This window comes from Oreochromis aureus, linkage group 2 (assembly GCF_013358895.1).
Source record: "Oreochromis aureus strain Israel breed Guangdong linkage group 2, ZZ_aureus, whole genome shotgun sequence".
Classification (NCBI taxonomy): Eukaryota; Metazoa; Chordata; class Actinopteri; order Cichliformes; family Cichlidae; genus Oreochromis; species Oreochromis aureus.
The window spans coordinates 17297730-17313634 of NC_052943.1; the positions used below are offsets into that span (position 1 = coordinate 17297730).

At 41.5% G+C, this 15905-nt stretch overlaps 1 protein-coding gene and 1 non-coding gene across 6 annotated transcripts in view; one reads left to right on the plus strand and one right to left on the minus strand.

Moving 5' to 3' along the window:
- bcorl1 (BCL6 corepressor-like 1) overlaps positions 1 to 15905 on the plus strand; it is a 35511-nt gene that overhangs the window by 2031 nt on the left and 17575 nt on the right. Inside the window, exon 1 of one of the 5 annotated variants that reach the window (XM_039620013.1) lies at positions 3272 to 3374. The exons of 2 other annotated variants lie outside the window; for them this stretch is intronic. The gene's annotated coding sequence lies outside the window, so the exon portion shown is untranslated. Of the gene's footprint in view, positions 1 to 3271; positions 3375 to 11133; positions 11328 to 14857; positions 14985 to 15905 lie in introns of those variants that run through there. 2 more of the 5 variants (XM_039620005.1, XM_039620000.1) reach the window with 2 other exon arrangements.
- Positions 3107 to 3179, minus strand: trnav-uac. Its single transcript has one exon. It is a non-coding gene; the product is annotated as a tRNA-Val (tRNA).

Genomic DNA, 15905 nt, shown 5'->3' on the forward strand with positions numbered 1-15905 from the left:
CCAGTGGATTAGCAGTTTCTGAAGGAAAAGCCTGTCTGGCACCAACAACCAGAGTGTCAGAGTTACAATCAGAGTCACTTAAATCACTTTACTTCCCCATTCTGATGCTTTGCTTGAACTTCAGCAGGTTGTTTTGATTTGCAATGAGTCGGTGTCATATGATTTGCCACTTAAATATTTGTGTTAACGAACATCTGAAACGTTGTACCTAATGATGTGAGTGGAAGTCTAATGAAGTCTAGAAGTTTCTTCTACCTCTTTTTTCATATGGGCTGTCATTTAATGTCAAACCATGGTCTCATACTTCTACTTAAATTACTATTTTTGATATTGTTCTTCCGCATCGTCCTACTTCTTCCTCCTTTGCGTCACATTCCTTTCACCAGTTATTGGTATCAACCTTCAGCTCTCGCTTGCTTTCTGAGTCCTCTAAACTGTCTTGTTGCGGTTTAATTACCTCACTAAAAATTTAGCGTTGTGTTTGATAAATGACGTCTGTGCTGTATTGATATCAACTTCTGCCTCGTACAATTAGAAGTTATGCATCACATTCGATTCACTGTGCAAAAATGTGTTTTAGGGAATGATTGCATGTTTATAATTTTGAAATACAGTTAAATAGGATCTGCAAATTTTGTCTAACTAGGTGAAAATTGTTTTGCCTAAAGGATGATTGATTCAGTTTAGGACACTGAAAATATGGTCTTGAGAAATGGGAGTTAATGGGAGTTTTTGTAGGTATGTGTTTGCAGAATCACAATACTAATTACTAAATTAATGCTGTTAAAAGATAACGATACGATAAAATATACTATATTTATCTCAGGTGTGGGAAATTCTTTTGTTACACCACTTAAATAATAACAACAGCAACAATGATAATAGGATTAAAAATTATATTAATTAAGCATTTCAAAATCAACAAAGCAAAACTAAAATTCAAAAAGACTACATAAAGTTTTGTTAGCGCATAGGATTTAAATAAAATGTCTAAATGAGCATACAGAACATTAAGATGATTTAATGCTTTACACATCTTGTACTGTAGTTATTGCCTGAGGTATGAAGGGTTTCCCGTTTCTGTCCTTGTGGCAGCAAAACTGAATCGGTCTGGTAGAGAAGGTTCTCCAGTAAGTCTTGTAGAGGGTGGTTAGAGTTATCCCAGATAGATAGCAGTTTGCTAAGTGACCTCCTGTCCACCTCAGTTTAAAAGTGTCCACCTTGCAGCCAGTGCCTGCTCACCCTCTTCTTGTATACAGCCTCTGTATTGGTCTTCTGGTTCAGCCTGTTGTCGATGTGTTACTTGTAGTCCTCCACCACGCCAACATCTTACCCCAGGATAGACACGGGCCATGTAGTCGTCCTCTTCCTTCTGAAGTTGATCCCCATCTTTCTGCTTTTATTTACATTTAGAAACATGATTCTTCTTAGACCACGCCACAAAACCATCCACTAGTGGTGTGTAGCCTCATCTTGCCCATCACTAATTCATCCAGACACTGCAGAATCATATTTCTGTAGGGCCTGTTGGGGCCCTAGGAAGAAAATTAACAGGCAGCCTTTCAAACCAGTATTTTTCACCATTATAGTATAAATAATCTCACACCAACAAGTAATTTACACACTCAACTCAGTCAACTCAGTCAGCTCTGTTGGCTGTGACAGCCAACAGAGCTGGACACATTAGGCTGCTCTGTTGATTAAGTTTGCTAATCTTAAACGTGAAAGTAACAAAAGAAACAATGAGACGCTAGCGGAAGTTGAATAATTCACATGTCTCTCCCCCACAGTTATGGCTAGACTAGCAGTATTTAGTTATCTAATATGATATTTAATTGTGCAAAAGACTGGTGATCAGTCCAGGGTGTACCAGCCTGTTGCCCTATATCAGCTGGGAAAGGCTCGAGGCCCCTCCCCTGCAATTCTGAATTGGATAAGTGGAAGAAAAGATGGATTTTTAGAATATCTGCCTGACTTATTTGTAACGTGCTCTTCCTCTTTTTTCTTCTTTTTTTCACTCATAATTTCTCTTCATTGTTGTTCACTGTTCTGTGAACTCTAATTCTCCTGAACTATAAGTCTGTTTTACATGTGTATCTTTTTGAAATTCACAAACTGCATACAACATCAAAAACATTCCATTCATTGTTAATGTTAATGTTGAAACATCACATGGAGATTAAAAAGAGCATCAAGCATTTGTTGATTCCTCTGTAACCCTTCTTCATTTATACAGTCAGTGTGGTATGACTAATTGTTTGGGCTATACCTTCTTATTATTTTCAATGAATTAGCAGAATTTTTAAACAAAAATTTGGTTCGCCAGCTGTTTATATATATATGAACCTGTTTTTCCATACTTAAACATTTAATCAATTTTATGTAATGTGTATCATGTTTATAGAATAGCTTTTTAAATTAATCCCCGGGATGAATCTACCTATTTTTGCAGTTCACATATTTTTGAAGACACATTTAGATACTTAGAATTGCTTCCAAGAGGCCAAATTGTTTTTCTAAGGGGTGACTCAAGACTTTTGCACAGTGCTGTATCTAATGCACTTAGAGTCTCTGGATGTTTTCCTTACCGAAAGAAATGCGTGATGCATGACATTATAACAGGGCCTTTCCTTGCTCAAAATGGGCCTTTCTGAAGGTTTCCACACACATAACTACAATCGGTTGTTAAGGCAGTCTGTGTGATCTTACTTAACAAAGTATTTGCTTTTTCTGGATGTTTTTAACAAAAATGTATTTAAGCTTGCATAAATCAAGCGGGAAAACAGAATAAAAGCGATGTCAAAGAGATCTGAAAGCCTAGGTAGGTAGGTCTTCTATACGTCTGTCTTTCCGACCTATTTTCAAAGAGTAACAGGACAACCTGTTACTCTTTAGACAGGTCGTCCTGTTACCCTTGCTTCATATATGCTTTTTTGCGATTTAGAGAATATCGCTATGTATTTTTAAGTGGAGTCCAGCCTGAACTTTGTATATTTGCAGTTTTAGACGTATATACTAAGTGTTCATTAGTTTCATTTTAATAATTTATCAGCATAGTAACCTAATGCAGCGGTTTCCACTCAGTTTCGAAGCAGAAAATTATTCCTGGTTCCACTGGGGCTCGAACCCAGGACCTTCTGCGTGTAAAGCAGACGTGATAACCGCTACACTATGGAACCAGCTGATTGTTCACTCCCAAGTGTAGCATAATAAAGAAAACACGATACATATAACGTTGCTAATAATCGTTTGTTTTTCCGATATGATGAAGGAAAGCCGCTCCGAGAGTCCGCTGGTATTCGCTGCTCTTTCAAGCAGCTCCCTGTGCTTCGCTGCTTTTTAGACAAAGTGACGATGAGTGTCAGTCTCTCCCAGTAAGTCATCTCGCTCGGATACTAACCTAACTACGTCCTAATCTAACCTAGCTGCTGCTGTTTTTAGTTCCAGCGCGAGTGGAGCCCCCCTTTTCTTTTTGCTTGTTTGACCGATCACACGTTATGGTAGCTAGCACCGAGCTGCTACTTGTGAGCTGGAAATAATCGAGCGGGGCGAGTCGCCTCCATTTGTCCGTGTGTCCAGCCTTCCGACTGCATGAACTAACAACATACCAAGTCAGGATTAGCGTTTCTAGCTTAGGAAGCTCTCTTGGCTTATCCGGCTAGCATGGCTCAAGTGTGTTTATTGCTCAAACATGTGATTCCAGCCCTGAAAACCTCTTTTGCCACATAGCTGAACACTGTAACTGTACTTCAGTGTATTGTGAAAAGACGAAGCAGGCACGATGTTAGATCAAAGACTAACTGATAGCGAGACACACTGAAAGTTATTATTTACCTTGGCCATGTGTTAAAAACACACACATAATGCTGTAATATTTACACCACTTAGCAGGTTTAAACATTACACATCACCGGCTGTATGTGACATTTAGACAAGCAGAGGCAGAGAGCAGCAACAAGCAGGGTATTTAAACATGTCCTGCAGCAGAAGCAGTCTACCTTTCTTAACGCTGTCCTGCTTATCTGTATCTGTTGTATCTTTTGTGCATTATTCATCTCGAGGGCTCCAGAGGTGCCCATCAGATGGTTCAAATATAAATTCCTAAGCGCTCTCATCCTCTTGCTAAATTGTGATAAGTGTGTTTGCTACTGATTGGTGAGGCTCCTCAATCAGGCTTCTGTTCAAATGGCCGTACCCTCCTGTTTTTTATGTTCCTGTGGGGTCTGAAATATGTATTCATATTTATGTCCTTTGCAATGACTTGATCTTCAACCATGCACACTATAAGTTATTTGTTCCAGAGGTTTTCCTTTCGCTGGCCTCTTGAAATCGCCTCAGCATCTCATTCTTCCATTTTTAGCTGTTTTGACTCCAGCTTTCTTCAGTGCCAATGAGGGAAGGGGAGTCAGGCTGGCTGAACAACGTGGGGATGACAGCTGCGTCTGTTTATCATGTGGGGTACAATAGCACACCTTGAGAGCCAGCCAGAGCTTGTATTCTCACTGATCCAACACAGTGGGCCAGAATTAATCATATAGATTCATATGTGGGCAGGATCAAAATGCAAGACATGCTAGATCTGTGCCACAGACTGCATTTGATCGAAAGCTATGTGTGTATGATGCTAGACAGGCCATACAGTTAAACTTGGAAGTTAAAAGTTAAATTGTTAAGGAGATATTTTAAATTATTTTGTTAAAAAACACTGAAAAGCTTAAATTGCTTAAATTTTCTGCTCAGTTCCCTGAATCCCAGTGTATTATCTTTGACTGAAACTAAAAAATATGACACAAAACTCAAATAAGATAGCAGAATTACCTTTCATAAAAAACTTTTTAATAAAAATTGTTTTTTTTTCCTGTTTAAACTCTCTTGTAAAGTAAATAGAGTTATTCATCTAAACACCTTGTAGCCTAGACTATTTAACAGTTTTTAAATAGTCATTTTCAAACAATTTCAGTCTTATAAATATTCATTTTCTACAAAATTTCCTACCTGACCTCTTTAGAATGAGCAGGGTTTTTTTTAAAGTAACTTTAATGTATGTAAGATTAAAAAAAATTTCTTTATCCCCCAAATGAGAAATCACTGTGTTAAAGCAGCTAAAACATGAAAAGCAACTTTGCTCAGTAACATGTGTACAGTATCACAAAACAAAATAGCTTGAAAAGTTTTAAATAGAAAAAACAAAAAGTTAAGAGCTCAATAAATGTAAATATAATATAATAAGTGCCTTAAATCTGATGATTTGGTGAAGACTTTTTGTACGTGTCCTTGTGGCAGCAGAGCTGCAACAGAGAAAGTGTTCAGCTGCGTGTCCAACAAGTGCTGCAGAAGGTGGTGAGGATCCATTAATGATCTGTAGCCATTCACTACATCTTCAGTCATTTGGATGACCTCCTCATCAGCTGATGGAGGAATCCAAAAAGTGTGTTGACTCTAACTTGGGCAACAGCGATGCTAAATTTCATCAGCGAGTAAAATGGATGCATTAAAACAGCTTTACTCAGTGTTTATACCCCATAAACATTCTTTCACAATACCGTGCTTGGGAATGATTTAATTTACTGAATTATTCCAAATTTTTACCTTCATAATATGCATACTTTCTGAGTCAAAGACCCTAGAAGTACACTAAAGGCTCCAAATTCATGACTGTTAAAAAATTATGCATATGAACTAGACTTTTTTATATGCTGTGAGTTGTTATAGCCATTTATCCCACATTATATGATGCACTTTCCAAAGTTTTCTCAAGTGATAAAACATCCAGGGAACCATTGCTGGGCTCTGTTACTCTGGACCATGAACATTCAATTGATGCAGTTTTGTTATTGAAGCTATAATGTATCTAGTGGAATCGATCCTCATAGTTATTCATAGGAAGAAATTGTTGTCAAAGGGATTTGGTTTCAGTTTTTAACAGAGCCCAAATGTGTTAGTCATCCTTGAAAATTTTATGTGGATATGTCCTCTACTTAAGCAGTTACAGATGTTTAAAATGCTGGAGGAAAAGGTGAGCTAAGCCATTTCCTATGTACTCTGTATATAGGAATTGGCTTATCTCACCTATGTAAAATTTTGAAATTAAGTCTTATATTAATTTCCATTTATAGATCAGATTGAATTATCTTAGAGCTATGTTCATTTTAAAGGACATTTTGTGTTTCTTGTGTCAAACAGAGAAACTGAAAGCATTTTTTTCTTTGTAGCACATTTGTAAAGATTATTTAAAATTGCTTCTTTTTTGGCTCATTGCTCAGTTGATGGAATTTTAACTTCACCAGCTGTCAATCACCTTAATAGTGTGTGGAATGAAACAGGATCAAGGTTTGGGACAAAGTTTCCTAATTTTTTTGTCAAATGAGGACATATCTGCATGTACTTACATGTCCACTATTGATGTTAGGCAGTTCCAAATGCCATTTTTTGGACTGGTAATCAACTGCAACTTTTTCAAAAAAAAAATTGGATTATTGTCGAGGGTTGCGCCAGCAAATTTTTCTCAAAATAAATAAATAAAGATATACAGAAGTTAAAAGTAAGGTCTGTGTTGTAATTTTAGATATATATTTACAAGTAATGTGATCACAGTGAGAGAAGGTTTAAATCATCAGTACTCTCTGTCAAGGAAACTCCTGTTAGGGATGCTCCTCTCAGGATACAAATGTTCAAATTTTGGGCAGAGAAGACAGACAGCTGGAGTGAGAGGTAAAAGGGGCTATCTGCATACATCTGAAACTGACTGATGCCACAAACTATCAGCCCTTTTATAATGCAGTCTTACGATCCCTTCCCAGGCAATTCAACCCCCATTCACACCTTGACCCATGTGACCTTAATGACTCACACAATGGCAGGTTGTGGCACTGTCTCACAGAGAATTCACACCTTGGCTCATGTCACCCTAAAGACTCACTGGATGACTGGGTGGGTCAGTATCACCTCCAAGGTGACAACTTCAGTTAAGGTTAAATACCTTCGACTCATATCACCTTTTAGAACTAAAGAAGCCTTTCAGATCAGAATGTCTTCATGAACGTTATAAAAGGAAGGCCAGTAGCTTTTTTCTCAAGCACTTAGGACAAGGATGGCTGGCTAGAGCTTATCCCATCTGACTTTGGGCTAGATCAGAGACAGGTAAAAACACTTTCACATTGAGTAGAAACCAGAATACCCAGGGGAAACCCACATAGCCACGGGGAAAGCATGCAAACTTCACACACAAAGGCCGCAGCTGACCATAAGGTTCAAACCAGGGGCCTTAGTACAAAGCGAGAGAGCAATCTGAGTCCTGAAATAAACAAAAGATTGGAATATGTTTGCCAGTGAGCAGATATGGATCAAAGCAGTGCTTGATTTGAAATACTTTAAAATTGATTAGTGTTAATGTTAAATGTAAAAAAAAAAAGTATTTTGTTTGTTTACAAGAAATCTCCACAGGGCACAGGCTTGTACGTATTGTTACATTTATCAACATATTGCACCATAGTGTTACTTGTGGTCAAATATTCCAAAGCATGCCTTTAACACAGGACTGAAAACAATGCATTTTGGATATATTTGTATTGAAGACAGCATGGCAGTGAAACTATCCCCCCCCCCCCTTACAGCAACAAGGTCCTAGCTTTGAATCTGGCAGCTATATGGAGCCTTCCTTTCTGGGGAGAGTATGTTCTCCCTCTATCTGTGTGGGTTCCGTTATGGACTCCGGCTTCCTCACAAAGTCCACATACTTGGTGATTATTGTAGGTGGGAATGTGAGCATGAATGATTATCTGTCTCTATGTTAGCCCTATGATAGACTGGTGATGTGACCTTGGTATACTTCACCTCTGTCCCAGTGACAGCTGGTATAGGCTACAGCTTCCCAGTGACCCTGAATTGGATAAATAGTTAGGAAAATGCATGGATGTGTGGATGAAGCTCTTCCTTTATGATGATGTGGGAAAGACGGTGTTCAGTTTTCTAATAACAGAAAGAGGCTGGCCATAAAAAACTGAAATCACAAATGCACTTGTGATAAACAGAGAGAATGTGGACACATAGAGGTGAAACTGAAACTGATACTTATTTGATGCAGTGTACTTGTGTGATTTACAGTGAAGCGTGTAGTGCTACACTGCAGACCGGTCTATCTGTTAACAGAGTGACAGCTGTCTTGTATAAAAGGTTTATGATGCTTTCAGTCAATCATAACTGATTGGAAAAATGTAAGCTTCAAATGGGTGAAAGAATTTACTCCTAATCTTCTTCTACACAATAATGCGTACCCACCGTCAAGAGTAGACGGCCTGATTTGGTGCAGACCACTGCAGATGTTCTACCATCTTGAAAATCAGTGACTGGAACTAAATTGCTGTTTCAGTTGGGCTTTAATCTCTGCAGCGTGTTCCCAGTTTTACAAGCAATGTCATTTGCTGTTAGATGCCTGTGGCCATTTTGACGGTCATCTTCTCGGACTTACGCATGGTTCCAGTGACTGTAGACCCGGAGCCCTGGAGAGTGTGACCTGCAGAGCCGTTTATGTCTCAGTCGAAAGTTTGTGCCATATCTATAAGCAGCATCTACGGTTTTCTCATTCTGAATCATCTTCCTTTTATGTTCTTGTCTGTCTATTTGTCTTTTCTCCCCATGAAACACCTTAAATTGATCACATGCCACATGAACATCTGGCATAAAGTGTCGGGTTGTCAGAATTGCTCAAAAACATTTCATTTAGCCCTAGTGTTGTGTGGATGTTGTGCTAGTGTTTCTTGTTAAATTTTAGGTCCCCCATCCCAAAATGATGCATATTAATATAAAATGTGTTTTTAAAAATCAGCTGCAGTGTCCCACTTACTCGGGATAATTCTTAGATGTCACTGTCAGCAGTTTCCATAGACTCTGTCCATCAGTGCGAAGTCCTGTATTTTCAGTGACAACTGCTCACAGCAAGGGCTTTAGATCATCCAGACTGTCCATTATCAGTCAGATATCTCAAAATCTGGGCAGATAAAATCTAAACTGTGAAATCCTAAAGCTTTCATGTGCAGTAAGCATGTATGTCATTTTGTATTTGGGCTTACAATTTAACCGATATGTTGGTGTCTAAAAAATAACCAGCTCAGGTTAACCTGCAGTCAGTCCCCTAAATAGATAATTGTGTGAACATGAATTCAGTGGAAGCAGTGGCCATTACTGGCACAGACAGCTGTCCTACCGTGCAGTGTGTGTAGCAGTTGTCTGATGAGGCTTTTATAGCATCTCTGACAGTTTTGCTCGGTCAGATCCTTTATGAAAGATCTCAGGTACTGCTCCCCAGTTCCTCTCTTCAAGAAAAAGAAGTATGTCTCCTGCTTAAATCTGCAGGCATGCCTCATATGGCAAATAGACCATGGGCCCTATATCATAAACTTTCACTAACACACATTCAATCCATCCATTTTCGCTTGTGTTCGCTTTTAGCGCTTATCCTACTGGTTAAGTTTTAATCAGTTGAAGGTTTGTATCCTGGAAAATCTGGTACTTTAACAGCAGTCATGATTTGTTCACTGACTTAAGCTACTTTTACAGCCTCTAATAAGTTGTCTGGATGTCCCGACCTTTCTGGGCCTTTGAGAGGTCCAGGCATAGCGATGCAATAAAATGCTTTAAATGAATTTAACTAAAATGAATTTGTTAACTGAAATAAAATAGACATTGTGTTATGTGAATCTCTAGACTTGCTTTTTAAACTTTATTTTTCTAACATCTATATTTATGCTGTTGTAATATTTACTCTGTCTTGTCTCTCATGTTGCCAAGAGAACAAGCTATTTCTGTTTTTATTAGCTCAGTTTTTGTTTTTATTAGTCTTGAAAGAAGACTTTAAAAGTCTTCTTTCAAGACTTTTAATGTGATTCATTAGTAACTCAACAATATATTTATCCACAGGTTTGGTTTGTAAAGCAAAACTTTTGGCCGTCATATCTACAGATGATGTCAGACCCTTTATTAGCCTGTGTGTGTGACATTTAGGGCACAGGCCCTCCATGTTGCTTGTACATATTTTGGTTCTTTTTTTTTTTTGGTTTTGTTACTTCATCTGTTCACAATCCAGAGACAGTGAACAGGCAGAGAGAGGGAGGTGTGGCATGCAACAAATGCCACCCAGTGTGGAGTTAAACAGTTACAGTTAGAATAATATGGTATACCCTTAACCTTTTTAGTATTATGCTGAATCAGTTTGCAGATTCATCATAACACTCATTGCCCTCAAGTGCTGTTGTTTAAAGACTGCATCTGAACTACGATATTTCATTCACACAGGAAATATATAGGCTGTCTAACTCATGTCCAAAGCTTCCTGCCTTAGCAGATTCATATTAACGCCTGCTCTAGAAAAGGTATTACTCAATACCTTTACTTTACAGCACCACACATAATGGTAAAGCTACAGCCTGAGCAGTATAGGATGTTTTAAGGAGATCAAATGATGGACAAACCATGAAACAGTGACACGACATTAAGAGTATTCAGTATTTAGCATCTGAAATTGCAGTTGCGGTATATCTGCTGTGAGCTAATATGAGCAAATATAAAATCCACCAGTAAAGGTAGTTTCTAACCTTTTTGTCCCCACCGCTAAACATGTGAAAACTTATTGGGTAAAGTGTGCAGCAGTGGCAAAGAAAATGTGTGTCATAATCCTGTGACATTCATATTTACACTTCATGTAAGTGGCTACGTTTTAACAAACAATGAATGAACCTTTACAGTGAAAACTGGCCACTTTGATTTTGGCTTTTTACTTCTTTTTGCACATCTGCAGTGAGCTGGATGGCCTCGTAGGAGACTGCAGCGTGCCGTGATTAATTGGGCTGCACGGGTCTGACGCTAAACCATCATTAGAATGTTAAAGTAATGCGTGGGCAGCGTAATTGGACTTGAAGACACGCTTAATCAAAATTTAGATCACACCTTTTTCTTTTCTTTTTTTTAAGTGACCTCTAAGCAGAACATCTAAATCTGCTGTGAGAAGCTGGTTTATAAGGACTGTATGTCTGACTCGCCGAGGATCGTTCATTTAAAGATTCAAGCCCACCGAGCACCCAGCGTGTTTGTTATTCACCTGTAGGGCTTTACCCCGGCGCTAGGACCCAGGGTGCGCGATTTTCATCTCCAGCTGCTGCAGACCGAAAACTGGCAATAAGGGAAGATCGCGAGGACAAGCCAAAATTACATACTGTATTCATTCTACTTCAAAATCACATCCACGGACCCGCAGCGAAGCCACCGTGGAGACAACAATAGCTTGTTGCGCTGTGTGTGAAGGCTTTGTGGCTGTAGACGGCTCGGAGCGCAAGGTAAGACGGTGCAATACCATGCGATTACTAATAACAAAGGCGTTACGGGCGAGCAGGGGGCATTAAAGGGGGCATTGCACAATGCTATTGAGGGCGAGCAAAACTCTGCCAAACTTTGACCTGGATATCTGCATTTTCTAGTTGTCGCTGTCTTGCGGGAGCCGCTACCGGAGCCTGTAGTTGCGGAGATGTTTCGCTGTTATCCCACGGCATTATGTAGGATCGTGTCACATGTAGCCTATGGACAAGCCAACTTGTGTGTCGAGATGACATCTGAGTGTGCAGTCCAAGCGTGCCGGCAGTGGATGCAGTCGGTTACCCAAACGCGGACACGGTAACTGACGGCAAAGAGATATGTTTTAATTTCAGGCAGATATTAAAGGCGATGTGGACGGCGCATCGGGCCATCCATTAACCTGGAAAATAAGAACATCACCCCTGACTGTTTCTGTGATCGGCTGCCATCCTCCTTTCGTTCGCTGTGGAATAATTCATTACTTAGACCAAGATGGAAGAATAATGCGCTTGATTTTCACTCAAGCGCGTTATTCTTCCATCCTCCCAGCCTCGACATTCAACACTGACCAGGTGAACCACCAACTCAGACGGGACATCCTCGTCGCTGCTGGAGAGCATGGCGGCCTAAATAGGTAGGGTCGATAATCTCCAATATGACTCACAGATAGATGACTGTGAATGCCCACTTTGAAGACGGCGTATTCTTTCATAAAAAGAGATCGGGCCTTCGATATAAACAACGTGCCTTCATCTATATCGCAGTTGTCATAGTGCATGTGCGGACTGCTACATCCCTGCTCGACTGATTTACAAATGCACGTATAACAAGTTTTTTTTTTTTTTTTTTGAAGCCCTCAGATGTCCGATGTGGAGCCCGTGAACCAAACTCGTCTATAATTGGTGAAGCGCCGAGCGGCCGGCCACTACCGGGATAGCTCTTGCGCGGTCGTTGAGGTCTCCGGGTTACCCCGACTCAGACACAATGCGATGTGTCAGCTGGCGACTTTGTGATACTCGTGCTTTACGCCGACTCGGTCCTCTTCGGCGTTCCTCCTCCGTTTTTCCTTCTTTCTTTTTTACTGATCGGCGTTTTTTGTTTCCCAATTTCACGTTTGGCCATCTGTCAACGATTTGGCTGCCTGCACGCAGCCATTACTGAGCGAATGGCGAAGGGCATGTTAGAGGCTCTCACACACCGATCCACTCCGCGATAGGAGAGCAGCAGCGAAGTAGTTTCTGCTCGCGGTGCTCTCGGCGGATGGACGCGATCGTTTGTCCTGCACCGCCGTGCTGGTCAGGATCCGACACAGATCGTGCATGGTAGTAAACAAACTCTTTTTCAGTGGCACGACGATGTCAGGGTCCCCCCGCGTGTATGCGTGCACGGTTATTTCCTCACCATCGCAAGTATTGAGAAAAGTAGGAAATTTGTTGGCCTAAAGGAGCGGATACCCTTGTAAACAGCAGGCCTGCGCTGCTTTCAGGATTCAGGTAAGACAAGTGGCCTAATTACAGCAGGGTAACCTGTACCGCTTAACTACTGAGCCAAAATGTGATTATGGAGTGAGAGGGCTAAATATCCTGTGGTTGTTTATCTTTTGAGGGGACAGAATCGGGCAGGACCAAGTGTAAACCTCCTGCTCCACAGACTGGGTTGAAACTTTAAGGCTTTGTTTGTTTGTTTGTTTGCCTTTGTTTGAATGGAAGCTGCAGATGTGTTGTCATTCACTTCATAACGGCACACATGAGCTGGTGGTCGACAGATATCCAGCTCTCTGCAGTCAGAGAAGGAGGAGGCTGCTCATGTTTCAGTGTGAACTTGTTCCAATTCACAACAGGCTACAAATGGTTGTAAACGAATGGGGATTTTGTTCTATTACAAATGAGGCACACAACCTTCTAGAGAAGGTTGTAGATGATATTACCTTTGCAATAACGTGTCTTGTTTTGTATCCTGACCCTCTTCGGTTGTGTTAAACACAGTGCGGCTTCTATATTAAGCATGTTTGGATTGTTGTCAGTAGGTTGCAGGCTCTTGTCCTTGTGCATTGGGTCAGCTGTCTGGATTTTTATACAGAGAAGAAATCTGAGGGCTAACATTAACATTCAAAACCCAAGCCTCATCCATATTGTAGTTATGCCCTGAACTTATCTTAAAACCACTTCTCTCTATCCAGTTAAAACCTGAGCTGACCTGATAGTAACAGGAAATGTGATTTTGACACACAGCACTGCAAGAGGTGAATGACAGGGAACTGAAGAGGCACCGCTGAGGGAATGGCACTCTGTTTGTTCATATATTCATTATAAATGTTTATTAGCGGCCATGTTTATAGAATTGCTTCACAGCATGAGGCCTGGACTGGCTCATTCCAAGTCTCACATAAAAAATAATAATTAAAAAAAAAATCACATGCTTCAGTTGGGATGTTTTCAGCATAATACATGTGGTGGCTGTGCATGGCAAAAAGGAAGTAAAGAACGATGAAGAAGAACGATGAGTTGTGTTCTTGGTGTTTTCTATGAAAGAGATCAAGCATCTGCGGGCAAATTGTGGATGTGAATAATTCTAACTCAGCACTTTAATAACATCACTTTTGTTTTGTTAAGGAATGTGAAAATAGTTATGCAGATAGTTTAAAATCAGTTAGATTAAACACGATGAAAACACAGGTGTAACATTTCCAAAAGACCTTGCAAGCAAAAGTTGGGTTTGAGCTGAACTGATAGAGGTCAGTGCTGGAAGCTTAACCTCATTCGACTGGTAAGGTTGGATGCATGGTATCGTCACAAATAACAAAACATTTGTGAGGATCATAGGTTTCATGCGTATCTATTTCAAAAGAATTCAGTAAAAAAAGAAAAAGGACAAAAGTAAGCCTTTCCCCTCCACATCTTCTCCCAGCTATAGTCCGCCAGTCTGCAGCCTACAGCATGTAACTGGAGAGCTTCCAACACCCCGGAGTCTTTCTTCCTCGCGTTAATTCCCCTGCAACGGACCCAAACCTCTCCCACCCTTTTTTTTAAAATTCATATTGTGGCCGTTTAGAAACCATCACCCACAGCTGACTGTTAATTGACCCGGCTGACACTCAGGCGCGCACGGACATCCAGCGATACTCGGGGCTAAATTTGTTGTTGTTGTTGTGGGTTTAAAAAAAATGTTTTTGCTTTTTAAACGAGGTTTATTACTTCGTTACCCCGATAAGCCTTTTCAGTTTAGCGCACCGTTACACTCTTTTGGTCGCGATCCCCCCCATTCCCCTTGAGCGGCTGGAGCTCGCGTTGCATGCCGGTACCTGCAGTCCTCACCGCTCCCTGCCTCTCCAGCGTTTAATCCTGGGCGTGGATAGCCGAGCACTACATCTCCCATGCTGTCACCGTGCACCCTTCTGCTCCCCCCCACCCCCCTCTCTCGCTCTCTCTCACACCAGACTGGAGACTAGAGATACGGAACGGACCGTCTTGGCGACCCCCCCTCTCCTACCCTCCCCTCCTCCCTCCCCCCGCCCCTCGGACTTTTAGGACCGAAAACCGTCGAGATCAGTGAGCAGCCGCGGACTGTAGAGGCGAAAGGCTGGACACGGCCGTATCACAGTCGTGCCTGCACGGTGGTTCACATGCCATCTGGACGAGCAGGTTCGTAACTGTTTGTGTCATTAGAAATCTTTTTATCCCCACAGCTGATTGTCTTGTGGACTATTCAGTATTTTGCGTAGAAAGAGAGAGTCCGAAAGGGGCCGGAGAGGACAGCAGAGGAGAGGCTCGGTGGGTCGGGGGCTCTGGTGAATGCCTTTCCACGCCGAAGTGGCTCAGTCGGTCCGCCAAAGGGCCGATAAGAGGGACGGGAGCACTTCGCATTAGGTCGGGGATAAATAACAGTAGCTTGCCTCAACATGCAAACCGCCGGGAGAGCTGCGAGGGCTTCGCGGAGAATCCGCTGCGCAGGGAAGCTGGAAACCTAACGTTGCTGGAGGTGGTGGTGGTGGTGGTGGTGGTCAGCGGAGTTAAATATATTGTTTGCCCCCTTTTCATGGCCACTCCAGCCGCACAATAAGTTGTGTCACCCACCCCTATGGTCGTTCTCCTGCTGGTTACTTTTCTTTCCCCCCACACACACTTATCTGCCAGTAAGTCTGCGCCTCCAGTTTTCTGTGCTATCAGCAGCAGAAACGGATTATTTGTTTGTAAAAACGTCTACCGGCAGGGTTACTTTGTAGGCTGATGAAACGGGCCAGGAGTTTAGTTTGTTTGGCTCTCCCGTTGTTCTCCCCGCGTCTTCGCATTGATGTTCACTTACCTTATCAGGGGGAGATGTGACACATTGTGTGCTCCTACGTCGTAGCCCAGGCAGCCACTCGACAGGAGCGTAATCTCTCGTGTCACTTTGCTATATTTTCCTCCAACATCTGTCTTTCATCTCTGGACCTTCCCATCCCATCTTCTCCGGGTTATATAGACGAGCTTCAGAGACGCAGACAGCCTGTCTGCTCAGTTTGCGCCCGTGTTTGTGTGCGGATGGACCGATCACCTGAGAGCCAGTTGCCATTCTCTCATTAT